The sequence below is a fragment of the Cebus imitator genome, unplaced genomic scaffold, assembly GCF_001604975.1.
Source record: "Cebus imitator isolate Cc_AM_T3 unplaced genomic scaffold, Cebus_imitator-1.0 Scaffold225, whole genome shotgun sequence".
NCBI classification, from domain to species: domain Eukaryota; kingdom Metazoa; phylum Chordata; class Mammalia; order Primates; family Cebidae; genus Cebus; species Cebus imitator.
In genome coordinates, this window is record NW_016107540.1 from 3,410,774 (window position 1) to 3,425,841 (window position 15,068).

Genomic DNA, 15,068 nt, shown 5'->3' on the forward strand with positions numbered 1-15,068 from the left:
TCAGTCATTAGAAAACAGTTGGCAAGTTTTTTCCATAAAGTGCCAAATAGTGAATATTTTAGTTTTGTGGGCCATATAGTCTGTTGTGATGACTCAATGCTGCCATTGTACTAAGAAAGTTGCAGACAAGATGTAAACATACGGACACAGCTGAGTTCCCATAAAACTTTATTGACAAATGCAGGCAATGGGCTGGGTTTGGCTCACAGGCCATCGTTTGTCAACCCTGGTTTGAGGATATTACTTTTAAAACTATATTCTGAAGAGATTCCTCAAGTAAGAGAAGGAATTTGGGGTGATACCTCCCACTCCAATTCACTTTTCCCCTGGGGAATCAGAGCAGCCTCTCTTTGCTCTGTTTATGTATCCATATCCATTTTCAATCTTTAATTTTTAAAAAGTGATATTGTTTAGTTCATAAAAGTTTTGAAAATAAATGACAAGATGATACATGATGTGTTACTAATCATTTAACTTTGGTTCAGGGTTCTGAGCGGGAAGGAGCAACATTAAGAGAGTTTTCTGTGGTTAGGCATAGTGTGTTGGAGAGCATCACACATGACATCTCATGTATGTCTGACAGAATCATTTATAGATGAGTGAGCCAGAATATCTAGTGTGTACACACATCACACCATGACTTGTCTTCACCATCAACTTTGTTGCAACTTTTATTAACTTGATCTAAGGAATCACTTGATTTTTTGTGTGTGTTTACTGGTCATAGTAGGGAAATGGATATATTAGGATGGCAAAGCAGAGCAAATATTAATGACGTATATTTTATGGGCATACTGTTGAAAAAGAAAGGAGAAGAAAATCATCTTATTGGAAAAATATTGAGATCATTATTTGTACTTTTTTTTTTTTGAGATGGGGTCTTACGCTATTGCTCAAGAGTGCAGTGACATGATCATGGCTCACTGTAATCTCCGTCTCCCAGGCTCAAGCTATCCTCCTGCCTCAGCCTCCTGAGCCCAGCTAATTTTTTTGATCTTTTTGTAGAGACGAGGTTTCTCCGTGTTTCCCAGGCTGGTCTTGAACTCCTGGACTCAAGCGACCCACCTGCCTCTACTTCTCAAAGTGCTGGGATTACAGGTATGAGTCACTGCACCCGGCCTGTTTGTACTTGTTAAGAAGTCTTCCATGGGAAGAACTGGAAATTCTTATGGACTGCTAGAGGGATTGTAAAATGGCACAGCCACTTTATGGAAAACAGCATGATAGTTCCTCAAAAAATTAAAAATAGAATTACCATATGATCCGGCAACTTCACTTCTGGGTATATCTCCAAAGGAACTGAAAACAGAAACTTGAACAGATATTTGTGCATCCATGTTCATAGCAACATTATTCACAATAGCCAAAAAGTGGAAGCAATTCAAGTGTCCATCTGTAAATGAGTGATAAACAAAATGTGGTATAAACATATAAAGTAATATTGTTCAGCCTTAGAAAGGAGGGAAATTCTGCCACATTCTACAACATGAATGAACCTTGAAGACATTGTGTTAAATGAAAGAAGCCAGTCACAAATACCAAATGATTCTCCACATGGGAGGTATTCTATAGCAGTTAAATACATTGTGAAAGGAAAACAAATCCTGGGAGCCCCAAATCACTAAGCAAAATGGAAAAGTCAGGCTGGGAACTGCTTAGGGCAAACCTGCTTCCCATTCTATTCAAAGTGACCCCTCTGTTCAATGACATAAATGCATAGCTGATCACTTCCTTGGGACACGCTAATTAGAAACGCAAAAGAATGCAACCGTTTGTCTTTTATCTACCTATGACCTGGAAGCCCCCTCCCCCGCTGTGAGTTGTCCCACCTTTCTGGACTGAACCGATGTTCATCTTACATATGATGTTTGATGCCTCATGTCTCCGTAACATGTATAAAACCAAGCGGTGCCCTGACCACCTTGGACACAGGACCTCCTGACGTTGTGTCACGGGTGCACATCCTCAACCTTGGCAAAATAAACTTTCCTAATTAACGGAGACCTGTCTCAGATTTTCAGAGTTCACAACATAAAAACAGAAAGTGTAATGGTGGTTTCCAAAGGCTTGGGAAGGGGAGATGAAGGAGTTTTTGTTTTGTTTCATTTTGTTTTTTTGAGAGGAAGTCTCGCAGGCTGGAGGGCAGTGGCACCGTCTTGGCTCACTGCAACCTCCACCTCTTGGGTTCAAGTGATTCTCCTGCCTCAGCCTACTGAGTAGCTGGGACTACAGGCATGCACCAACATGTCCGGCTAATTTTTGTTTTTTTAATAGAGACAAGGTTTCACCATGTTGGCCAGGCTTCTCTCTAACTCCTGACCTCAAGTGACCCACCTGCCCGGCCCTCCCAGAGTGCTGGGATTACAGGTGTGAGCCACCGCACCTGGCCAGGAGTTGTTTTTAATGGATATGGAGTTTCCACTTGAGAAGATAGAAAATGTTCTGGAGATGGATGGTGGTAATAGTTATATAACAAGATGAATGTATTTAATTCCAGTGTACCATATACATATAGTTAAAATGGTAAATTTTATGCTAAGTTTATTTTACCATAATTTTTAAGAATAAAAAAAGTCTTTCATGATCTATTTAACGAACTGGCAATCTGTGTCTGGCTAGATTTCAGAATTGCTGTGGGCCAGGGATAGCGCGAGTCTTCCTCCCCCACAGCCCCCAGTGGAATAGGAATCTTAATTGTAGTCTGTTAGTCTCCTAGGCTGCTGTAACAAATGACCACACACACGGCAGCTAAAACCACGGAAATTCACTCTCTCACAGTTTGGGAGACCGGAAGTACAAAATCAGTGTGTTGGTAGGGATGGGCTCTCTCTGAAGGTGCTACAAGAGAGTCCTTCCTTGTCTTTTCTGGATTCCTGTGGCACCAAATATTCCTTGGTTTAGAGACGGATGACGTTAATCTCTACCTCTGTCATCACATGGCCTTCTTCTCTGGGTCTCTGGATACCAAATCTTCCTCTTTCTTCCTCTTCTAAGAATACTTATAATTGAATTTAGGAACATCCCTAAATCCAGAATGATCTCATCTCAAGATCCTTAACTTGCATCTGCAACGAAATTTTTCCAAATAGGATTGCCATCACGGATTCCAGGGTTGGGACTTGGACGTGTCTTTTTTGGCAGAGTGTGTTGGTGGAGGCGGGGGTCACCATTTGACCCACTACAAGAAGTTATCCTATGCCTGTCCCACAATTACATGTTGGTTAAATGGGGTGCAGATGACTTGTCTCTTTAGATTTCGTGGGGCATCAGACCAGAAGGGACAGCACTCAAGCCACTGCATCCAAAGTGCCTCCACCACACCTGAGCCTGATTTAGATGATGAACTTTTGGACCTTGAAGCTGGGCCTGTAATGGAACAAGAACTTGAGGAGCTCTTGGGGAGGGTAGGTGTATTTTTCATACAATTGGAGTATAAATGATTTTTGGTCAGAGGGCACAGAGGGCCAGAAGGCAGTTTGAAAACATGTCTGCTTAAGGCTTTGATCTTCCAATATGGAGAGATAGGACCTACATCCTCTCCTCTTGAACCTCAGTGGGTTTGTGGTTGTTTCATCAAAAAGAGTGGGCTGGAGGTGCCATGTGACTTCTGAGGCTACGTCATAAAGAACTTTAAAGCTGCTACCTAGTTTGGGGGGACCTTCTCTCTGAGGAAAGTCAGCCACCATGTAAGAACTTCAACCATGGCAATACCACCCACTGAAGAGGTAACATGCAGGGGCCATGGACAGCCGTCCCCACTGACTTCCTCAATGCTCCCCCACCCTGCCATCTCCTTGTCCCAGCTCCCTCACCAGCCAGTCCTAAGGTATCTCAGGGCCTTGTCCTCCCAGGGAGGAAAACATGGGGAGCCCATGTGTACAGGACAAAATAGGAAGTGAATCAAGTGACTGCAAATTTCAGTAAGTGCCTGGAATGAAGCACGAGGCATGACGGGAAATGAGAAATGTTCCTCTGGTGGTCAGGGAAGAAAGTCCTTTGAGGAGGCTCTATAAGGCAGACAACAAGACAAGCTGAGAAGACTGGGGAGGCATTCTCAGCAGAAGAAGGCTCAGAGGGAGGGAGAGCTCCATGTGTTCTAGAACTGACCAACACCCAGTGTGGCTGGGCATCGGGAGTGACAGGGAGGGTGGTCTGCAGGGGGGACTTGTGTGAGTTTGGGCTGAAGACCAGACTGGGCAGCTCCGACAACAGACATGTATTGATAATTAGGGCAGGAATTAATGTAGCTTCAAGCAGGGTATAAAATATGATTAGTTTTGTGGCTGTGAATGCTATAATTAAAAAAAAAATCTGCAGGGAAATCAATATAGAAATATAGAGCTTATTTTGTGGGAGTGATTCATTGGACAGGTGATACTGGCTTGGTAGAATTATAAGAGGTAGTAGTCAGGCTGTTAAGATTATAAGGAGCGACATCAGCAGGTCAGAAGAGAAGGTTAATGAGAAGTTGGATGAGTTTTCATTGAATTGGTTAAAAAATAATAGGCTGATGAGTAGGCTGTGGGTAGTCACTTTGATTCAGATTATAGGAATTTTAGAGAATCATGTCATTGGTAACAGTATAATTGTTGGAATAATAGTTTTTAGCATTGAAGTAAATTTAGATTTTGTACGTAATCTAGGCCGTATGGTGTTGGAGATTGAAATTAGTAAGACGAGGCCCACTGTGGCTTCACAGGCAGCAAATTCTAGGAGGATGATGGGTATTATGGATGCTAGAGTGAAATGTACGTTTAAAGTTATAAGAGTATTTATGATAAATATTGATAGTCTTATGCCTTCTAGGCATAATAGGGATAATATGAAGTAGGACTGGTAAACTAATACTCACAGTAGTGACATGGTGTATGCTAATATAATATTGATGTAAATAGAGGGTATTTGGTAAATATGGGCTATCGTAATCTAATGAGTCAGAATCGCTTATTTTGACTTAAACTATATACCAACTCAACTCAATCTAATCCTTTTTGGGCTCATTCATAAGTCAAGCCTAGGATTAAAATGGTAACTAGTATAAGGGCTGCGCTGATTATTAGTGTCAAGTTGTTTGTTTGAAGGACTCATGGCAGAGGTGGTAGAGGAGCAATCTCTAAATCCAAGAGGAGGAATGTGATGACTACCAGGAAGAATTTTACGGAAAAGGGGAGGTGGACGGAGGATATTGTGTCAAATCCGTATTCCCAGGGCCTAGATTTTTCTGTATAAATATTAAGTTGTGGGAGCCAAAATGTAATTATTATTAGTAATAGGGTCATGAGGTTTCGGTTACTAAGGCTAGTGTCAGGTTAATCTCTTTCGGTTATTACCGAAATGAATTGATTGGAAGTCAATGGTACTGTTTATACTAAAAAAGTAGGACCCTCATCAGTAGATAGAGACTTATAAGAATAGTCATACTACATCTACGAAGTGTTAATATCAGGAAGCAGCTTCAAAGCCAAAGTGGCGGCTGTATGTAAGGGGGAATTTTAATTGGCAGAAGAGGAAGACAGTGAGAAATGTTGAGCCAATAATAACGTGAAGCCCATGAAAGCCTGTGGCTATAAAGAATGCCGAGCTGTAGATCCCATCAGAGAGAGTAAAGGGGGCCTTGAAATAGTCTGAGATTTGTAGAAGGGGAAAGAAAAAACCAAAGGAAATGGGAAGGATAGTGCTTGAATTATCTGCTTTTGACTACCTTCCATCAGGCTGTGATGAGCCCAAGTAATTGAAACTCCTCACGCAAGTAATACAGATGTATTCAAGGGTACTTCTAAGGGATGAAGGGGAAAAATGCCTGTTGGGGCTCAGTGTCCTCCTAATTCTGGAGTTGGGGGTAGAGTAGAGAGGTAGACTGCCCCGAAGAAACCAGCAAAGAAGAATACTTCTGAGATAATAAATAGAATTATTCCATATCGGAGGCCTTTTTGGACAATTGTTGTAGGGTGACCTTGAAATGTACTTTTTTGGATAATGTCACATCATTATTGGTACAAAGTTAGTGTGTTGGTTAGTAGGCCTAGGGTTAAAAGAGTGATGGCGTTAAAGTGAAATGACATGGTTAGGCCAGATGTATTAGGAGAGCTGACAGAGCTCCTGTTAGTGGTCAGGGGCTGGGTTTGACTATATAGTAAGCACACGTTTGGTGGGTCATTATGTTTGTCATATAGATAAAGGCTTACTTGTCGTATGAAGATATAAGCCTAAATAAGGGCTACGGTGAATTCGAGAAGGGTCAATAGGGTTAGAATTATGAAAGTGATTGAAGCTGTGGGAAGACTAATACAGGTATTGATCGACTTACGACCTATGCAACTTACCACCATTCGACTTTACGACCACAATCGCTAGCCACGACTGCTCTGCGTCTGGCAGCGCAAACGTTGCCCAGCTGGGCGTACGGCAGTGCGGACCAGCTTCCGGCAGCACTACCATCTCCGCGTGCACCATTTCAACTGTACATATAGCCTACTCCAATCATGTTATGACCGGTCTGTCGGAACCAATCGTGGTCGTAAGTGGAGCACTAGCTGTAGTTGATAGTACTACTGTGGCTCCCCCAATTAAATGTGTGAGTAGGTGACCAGCTGTAATACTGGCTAATTGCACAGCTAATGCCATTGGTTGAATGAATAGGCTAATGGTTTCAGTGATTACTAGTATTGGGATAAGTGGCATAGATGTGCCTTGTGGTAAAAAGTAAGCTAAGGAGATTTTCATTTTAAAGCGGAAGCCTGTAATTACTGTGCCTGCTCATAAGGGAATCGCTATACCTAGATTTATTGCTAATTGGGTAGTTGGTGTAAGTAGATAGAGTAGAAGCCTGAAGAGATTGGTTGAAACAGTGAAGAGAATTAGGAACGTCAGCATAAGGGATCAGGTTCGTCCTTCAATGTTATGGGTAATTATTATTTGTTTTAGTACAAGTTGAACTACTCATTGTTGAATGGAAATCAATTGGTTACAAATTAGATGATTGGAAGTTGGAAATAGTGTGGTGGGAAATAAAATGATGACTACTACTGTGGGTAGACCTAGAATTGTCAAGGTAGTAAAAAAGGTGAATAGATTTTTATTCATTTTCATCTCCAGGGGTTTTATGTTTTTGCATTTTGATTATTTTTGGTGTAGGAGGTGCATGATAAATGAAATTGGATAATTTTAACAGAATAAGGGAGAATAAAGTTACAATTATTGACAGGACGGCAATGGACCATGTGGAAATATCTAGCTGAGGCATTCACTGCAGAGAGGTGTAGATACCTAAGTCTTTAACTTAAAAGGTTAATGATGAATAGCTTTACAGTGATATTATAGTGCGAATGTGGATCGGGTTTTGAAGTATTTTAAGGGGGTTAATTCTAGGACAATAGGTATAACTGTGGTTAGACCCACAAATTTCTGAGTATTGTCCATAGTAAAGGCCTGGTTGTGTAGCAGTCAAGGTAGTTTGATTTAAGTGTCCGGGGATCGATTGCATCTGCTTTGAGGCCTAATGAGGGAATAGTGCATGATTGCAAGACATCTTCAGATGAGATTAATATACGGATGGGGATCTCTTATTGGGAGAATTGTTCGGTTATCAACTTCGAGGAGTCGAAGTTCTCCTGGCTTTAAGTCTGCTGTTGAAACTATATAAGAATTGAAGCCTAATTCTTCATAGTCTGTAAATTCATAGCTTCAATATCATTGGTGATCAACTGCTTTCACGGTAAGAGAATGGTTTTAACCTCATATGTTATATACAGAATACGTAGGGAAGGAAAGGCAATTAAAATTAAGATAATGGCAGGTAGGATAGCTCAGACAGTCTCAATTTCTTGGGCATCTATGGTGCCAGTATGAGTTAATTTTGTTGTGAGCATTAGGGAAATAATAGACAGGACTGGGGAACTAATTAGGAAAATAATTATAAGAAGAGTGTGGTCATGGAAAGTGAGCAGTTCTTCTATAAAAGGGGGTGTAGCGACTTGAAGGCCTAATTGAACTGGGTGAGCCATTAAGACATAAAGAATTTAACCTATAACTTAATTTTGACAAATTATGTAATGATTTTACTAATATCTTATTGAGAAGGTCATAGAGGTTATGGGATTGGCTTGAAACCAGTTTTTGGAGGTTCAAAAACTGTGCTCACACACAGCTGGAGCCAGCAAGCCCAAGATCAGGGCACCAACCAGGCCTGCTTCCTTTTTTTTTGTTTTGTTTATTTATTTATTATTTATTTATTTTAAATTGCATTTTAGGTTTTGGGGTACATGTGAAGAACATGCAAGATTGTTGCATAGGTACACACATGGCAGTGTGATTTGCTGCCTTCCTCCCCTTCACCTATATCTGGCAATTCTCCCCATGCTCTCTCTCCCCAACTCCCCAGACTCTGCTGTCCCTCCCCTATTTTCCCCCGACAGACCCCATGTGTGATGCTCCCCTCCCTGTGTCCATGTGTTCTCATTGTTCAACACCCGCCTATGAGTGAGAACATGCGGTGTTTGATTTTCTGTTCTTGTGTCAGTTTGCTGAGAATGATGGTTTCCAGGTTCATCCATGTCCCTACAAAGAACACCACGAACTCATCATGATTTTTGATTGCTGCATAATATTTCATGGTGTATATGTACCACATTTTCCCTGTCCAGTCTATCGTCGATGGGCATTTGGGTTGGTTCCAGGTCTTTGCTATTGTAAACAGTGCTTCAATGAACATTCGTGTGCATGTGACCTTATAGTAGAACGATTTATAATCCTTTGGATATAGGCCTGCTTCTTAAGGTCCAGTGCAGGCTCTTTCCTTGGCCTGCAGTTGGCCACCTTCTTGCTATGTCCTCACATGTCCAAGGAGTGAGAAAGAGAGAGAGAAAGTGGGGAAGAGAAAGCAAGCTCTCCGTGTCTCTCCCTTCTAATAAGGGCACTAATCCCATCACGAGAGCCCCACCCTCATGACCTCACCTAACCCAAATCACCTTCCGAAGGCCCTGCATCTAAATACATTCACACTGAAGAATAGGATTGAGAAGACACAGCGCAGTCAACAGCTGAGTCCTGTTTTTCAATTTAATTGGGACATTTAAGTACATATTTCAGTTTCAGAGTAGAAACAGTGGCCTGTCCTGGAATTGAAGCACTGAGCCTTGGCCAGGCTCCTCCCTCAACCTTTGCCCTCAAGAGTCTCTGGAACCTTCCCTCTGGCAGTGTCTCCAGGTTAGTGTTACCAGTAGAAGGTGTCCAGGTTCTTGGCATCTTGGATAAAGAATTGGACAAAACACACAAAGCAAGGAGGGAATGAAGGGATTTATTGAAAAGGAAAGGACACTCTACAGTGTGGGAGCGGGCCTGGGTGTAGGGGATCAAAGACCCTGTTACAGAGTTTTCATGAGTTTAAACACCCCAAGAGGATTCCATTGATTACTTGGTGTCTGCTGTATGTAAATGGAGAGGATGAAGGACAGTTAAAAAGTCATTTACAGCATATGCCCTATGGAGAGGTTATTTCCTGTTATAGCTGAAGTGTGAATTGGGCTTATGTTCCCAGCCTTCAGATCCTATTTTCCTGCCTCTTACTGCCCCCCTTGACAGATGTGATCCCCATACATCTTTATGGGAGGCAGAGGGATGGATTGTCTTTTCTCCCTAACTGCTTCACGCTGGCTTGGGGCATAGTCCCTACCTATTGGGAATCACAGAACTCGCCTTGCTGTATCTAGTGGAGGCAGGATAGCTTCCTGATGGCCAGGGGTGGTGTCTTCACCTGGAACTGGCTGAAGCCTCTGTTGCATGATCATCTGAAGTGTGATGGTTTCTAGGTGAGAGGAAATGAATTTGGTTAAAAGATTTAATGGGAACTTCAGGGGATGGATACCTACGCTGTCAGAAATGTTTGTTACAGAGATTTGTGGAAGAAAAAAACAAAACCTGGTCTGTTCCAGAATCCATGTGTTTCCTTAAAGTCTTAGCACAAATGACTTCATTTTGCTTTGGTTTGGTTTGTTGGGGCCTAGCTCATAGTTCAGCCCAAAACAATGGCCTCCCAAAATTTTCTTTAAAAAATTCCCCCTTTTTGGTAGGGTTCTCACTTAGGTGAGAGTGTGACCAAAACGTAGGGCCTTAGCGCCACGATCAGTTACCATCATTTTGGGTTTCTGTTCTCAGCGTGTCATTTATAGGTTACAAAGTCCTCGTGGTTGCACATTTCTTTCAGCTCTTGTAATTCCAGTTGAAGAGAGACCATATGACATTCTAGAGATGCTTGCGTATAATCATTTAACATCTGTGACAGAATACAGCACACCAGGGAGACTATTACAGGTATTGATCGACTTACCACCTATGCAACTTACGACCATTCGACTTTACAACCACAATCGCTAGCCACAACTGCTCCGCGTCTGGCAGCTCAAACGTTGCCCAGCTGGGCGTACGACAGTGCGGACCAGCTTCCGGCAGCACTACCATCTCCGCGTGCACCATTTCAACTGTACATATAGCCTATTCAACTTACGACCAAATCGTGTTACGATCGGTCCACGGTCCCGACCGTGGTCATAAGTCGAGCACTAGCTGTATTATGACTATTATCAGGATAATACCAAGAGTTTGGAGTATGCTCCTTACCCAGTGTCCCCAGAAACCAAACCTCCTAAATCAAACAGATCAAAGAATGAGCTAAAGAGTTTACTTACTTCACTAAGCAATTTCTTCATCAATCCCCTACCACTGAATTTTTATAATCTGCATTTGAACTGTTTCCCCATGGCCACAAGTGTCAACAGCTGAACAGATACTTTTCTGTTTAGCCAATTCTATTATTTAGCATAACTTTCGCAAGAGAATTTAAGGTCTGTTGGGTACAATAGCCTTTAAAGAAGAATTTGCTATAGAGCCTATCATGAGGGATACACTTCTAATCATTGCTTCTTTTACTATAAACCATGGAAAAAGGACCTAACAAATGTTGCCCTTCTAGAAGAAGTCCAAAACAATGGCCTCCCAGAATTTTGTTAAAATTTTGTCAAAAAAATTTTTTGTGTAAAAAAATTATTTCTCTAGAAGAAGGCAACATTTGTTCTGGCAATCTGGCAATGCTCTCTCTTTTTCTTTTCTTGCCAGGTTAGTACCAGTTCTCCTTAACCCATGATGTAGGTCAATAGGAGTGAACCAATGTTTTGTTTTTGACTAATTAAGAGGCAATCCATGTACCATTAAACTTTCTTACCTACATTGGGCCTTCATTTTTTATCTATCAAAATATAATTATCCATGTATAAGGCTGGCTGCAAACTCCTTCACAAATAAAAGTATACCCCAAAAGTGCACATAGCAGACCCCTTTTCCACTTCTGTTGTTTGTAGAGACATAAGCAAGATATAAATATTCAAAGATAAGAGTCTCATGATAGTAGAAGTCTTAATCTATGAACTTGGGAAAAGCTGTTCACTTCCAGGATGCCATCCTCTTCTTGGGAGAAATTTCCCTGGTTAGTTTTACCTCAGGTTCCAATGGGTGCACAGTACCAAAAATGTTGAGAGACCCTTCTCACTTGTGAGACCATGAACCCAAAGCCCAATGTCCCAAAGTTTTGTTATAGTGTGGATGTCAAGGACAGTCTTTCTTCGATGTTCTCAGAAGATCCAAACCATAAAAAGCTTCTTTTTTACCTGGTAAAAATACACTGTAGCATAACAGCCTACTGTTGTAACAACATCAGTCTTCTTGCTTGGGGAAGCCTTTATAAAATCAGAAAACATGCATTGAAAATAATAATTGAATGAAATCCCTTTATAAAATGTTTAAATGGCCAACCAGGTAATCAAATGTACCTGAAGCTTTATTTTCCCAGGAATATGGGATTGAGCATTAGTCGTAAACTATTTAAACCATTTCAGCATTAGCTGGTTTAACATGAAAGTATTTTCTTGATATTTAATTAATTATTTGTCTTACTTGTGTTAGTAGCTTTATACAAGGAAATCTGGTTATTTTTGTGGTTTGTAATAACTTAGCCTAATAACTATAATTGTGATGGGTAGCATAGACTTAGACAGTAGAATTTTAGAAATCCCTTGCAACTTTGGATTATATATTAGTATTATTCACAAAAATATAACCTAAAGAAGATTGAACATCATTTTGGCAATCCCACATACCTAAACACGTCAAATAATCCTGTTTACCTCTTTTCTGGATGTTTTCAGGGGCTCTCTAATCCATCCAGAAAGCCAGGCATTAGGAAAGACAATTTTGAAACTGAAGTTTGATCTTGGAATTTCAGATTACCATACATTATTTATTTTGATAAAATGATGACTCAAATTTTAAAGAAGCAAAAACCTTTTATAACCTTAAAAAAATGCATTTTACTGTTTTTACACACATTGCATGTAAAATTGTTTCTAATCGTCTTCATTGCATGTTGCAGTGGTGACTCTTAGCAATTTTAACTTTAATGTAAAACCTGGTAAGTTATGTTCTGAGAAGGTTTGACTGTTTCCAGTATAGCTAGGGGTGTGGCTAACTCTGCACGTCCCCAGGCCTTACCTAGCTGGAAAGCAGACAAGTTAAACAATTTTCAAAGCCAAAGGAGCATCTTATAACCTTAATATAGCAAACCTAATATTTGAACATAATTTAGACCACATGTTTACATTTTTAAAACAATTGTATTTTGTCAATAATCTTTAAAATCATCTTTATTTCACAAAGATTGCTAAAGAAATGTGAACTAAAAGGCATATACTTTCTACTTTTCTGACAAAATATTTCTTTTAAGCTTTTACTATTATTAAACAAATTAATTTAAAACTTTACAGAGGGGATAAACAGTGAGTTTTGCTTTATATTTAACCAGTTTGCACAGAGAGAAAGAGGCCGGAGACTGACTGGTAAGAAAGTCTTACCCTTTTGCAGGCATGCCAGGTTTCTGGATTCTCTCTCTGAGAGGTCCTGGTGACCCTGCTTGACTGTATGCAAACAAACACATTTCCATGAATTAAGAATATTCACAAATAGTTTACAAATTTTGGAGAAACTAGGCAGAGAGAGAAAAATATGACTCAAATTCTATTTGTGAGTGTATACCAAACAAGAAGTATCTGGAAGGCTAAAATCCAAAAAATTAATTTAAGGAAATAAAACTGGTGTGCTCCATTAATTCCTGCAGGTCTGACAAAAGTAGCTTAGGAATTCCAGAAAAATGGAACAAATCATGACTTGCTAGAAATGCCTAGAAACACAAAACTAAATGAAAGTCTTCCACTAGGAACTCAAAAAAATCATAGTTTTATACATAGGCATACACAAACAAAGCCAGAAGAGAATAAACAACAAATAAATGAAAACTAGAAGCAAAAACAAATAAGCAGGAAATCAACCCTAAAATTTCCTACTCAATTTACCTTGGAGGCTACAGCATTACCTAGGGCCCCAGAAAACTCACATAATGAATACTTTATTCCTGTTACACAGTTCAATATCCCCAAGTTTATGAATACCATCAAACATCCTGTGCACTCAAGAAATCCACTTTAGGCACATGAGCAATAAGTACTCCAGCACTATCCATGCAAAACAGTCAACATAGCATGAAGCAATGCCAGTGTCTATGTAAATTTTGGCTTTACACTAAATCCAGCTTCATGCTTAACTATATTAAAAAAGAGTTGCCAAACTGCTGATGCATTTTTACAATACTTCTTTCTTTAATGAAGACTAAGAGCTTTAACTAAGAAAATGTTCATTAGCTAAATGTTTCCAATTCTTTATCAGGTTTTAAAGAATATTTTATTATTTAAACTTGTTCCATATCATCTTTCTCCCTTCCTTGATGATTCCTTAACATTGTTTCATAAATAACCTTTCCAAATCTGTTATTTAAAGTAATTTTATGTTACTGAATGGCAAGTAAAAAAAAAAAAAGGAAAAGAATAAAGTGACTTTTAGATAGCTTCTGAATTCAAGAAAATTACTTTTTTTTTTTTCACTAATAACCCTTTCTGGCACATTTTGTATACAGAATTTGGTCTTAACTAGAATTTTATCCTTGGTAACCCAAAACATCAGTGAAACCCTAAAAAGCAAAAAATTCTGAAGTATTGGATACAGGCATTTATAGATAAGAGCAATTCTGGCCCGGTGTGGTGGCTCACACCTGTAATCCCAGCACTTCGGGAGGCTGCAGCAACTGTATCACAAGTTCAGGAGTTCGAGAGCAGCCTGGGGTTTTAGTAAAACCCCGTCTCTACTAAAAATAAAAAAATTAGCCAGGTGTGGTGGTGGGCACCTGTAGTTCCAGCTACTTGGAGACTCCAGCCCCTCAGGAAGCTGAGGCAGGAGAATTGCTTGAACCCAGGAGGTGGAGGCTGCAGTGAGCTGAGACTATACCATTGCACTCCAGCCTGGGAAACAGAGTGAAACTACATTTCAAAAAAAAAAAAGAAAGAAAAAGAACAATTCCACAATTTTATAAACATATTTCTGCATATTACAACCGTTTCTTAATTGGAAATGACCTAGATAGTAAATGAGTGTTAAAAATAACTTTAAGATTTTAATTTACAAAAAAATTTTACCTAAAACATTTATCCTGTTCACCGTACTTAATTTTTACTTTTAACAAGAGATACATGAAACATCAATTAACATATGTGAAAGGAACATTGGTTTGGTCCAGAAAGGTGGGACAACTCAAAGTGAGGAGAGGTTTTGGGGCCTTTCAGATAACAAACTGTTGCATTCTTTTGAATTTCTGATTAGCCTTTCCAAAGGAAGTGACCAGGTATGCATTTATCTCAGTGAAACTTTGAATAGAATGGGAGGCAGGCTCACCTAAGCAGCTCCCGGCTTGAATTAACACTGACATTTGAAAATATCTAGCAAAGACACAGAATTCAGACAAAATGTATGCTGACAATTCTGAAGGCATTTCTATTTTTATTCCACCAATAATTTTAAAGCTAGCTTGCTTAGTTAACTTATATTTTAAGTCATGTGAACTTGAAAATTCCTTAGATTTAACCAAAATTTTGGATAAAGCAGTATCCATGGTAGTTTGATTTTTTTTTCTTTTTATG

The 15,068-nt window shown here is 39.8% G+C and overlaps 1 long non-coding RNA gene across 1 annotated transcript; it reads left to right on the plus strand.

Annotated features, from left to right (window-relative positions):
- The first annotated feature begins 5,357 nt into the window (after positions 1-5,357).
- On the plus strand, positions 5,358-14,773 carry LOC108281373. Its single transcript, XR_005195218.1, has 3 exons — positions 5,358-5,475; positions 7,253-7,258; positions 14,763-14,773. It is a non-coding gene; the product is annotated as an uncharacterized LOC108281373 (long non-coding RNA).
- Positions 14,774-15,068: the final 295 nt, after the last annotated feature.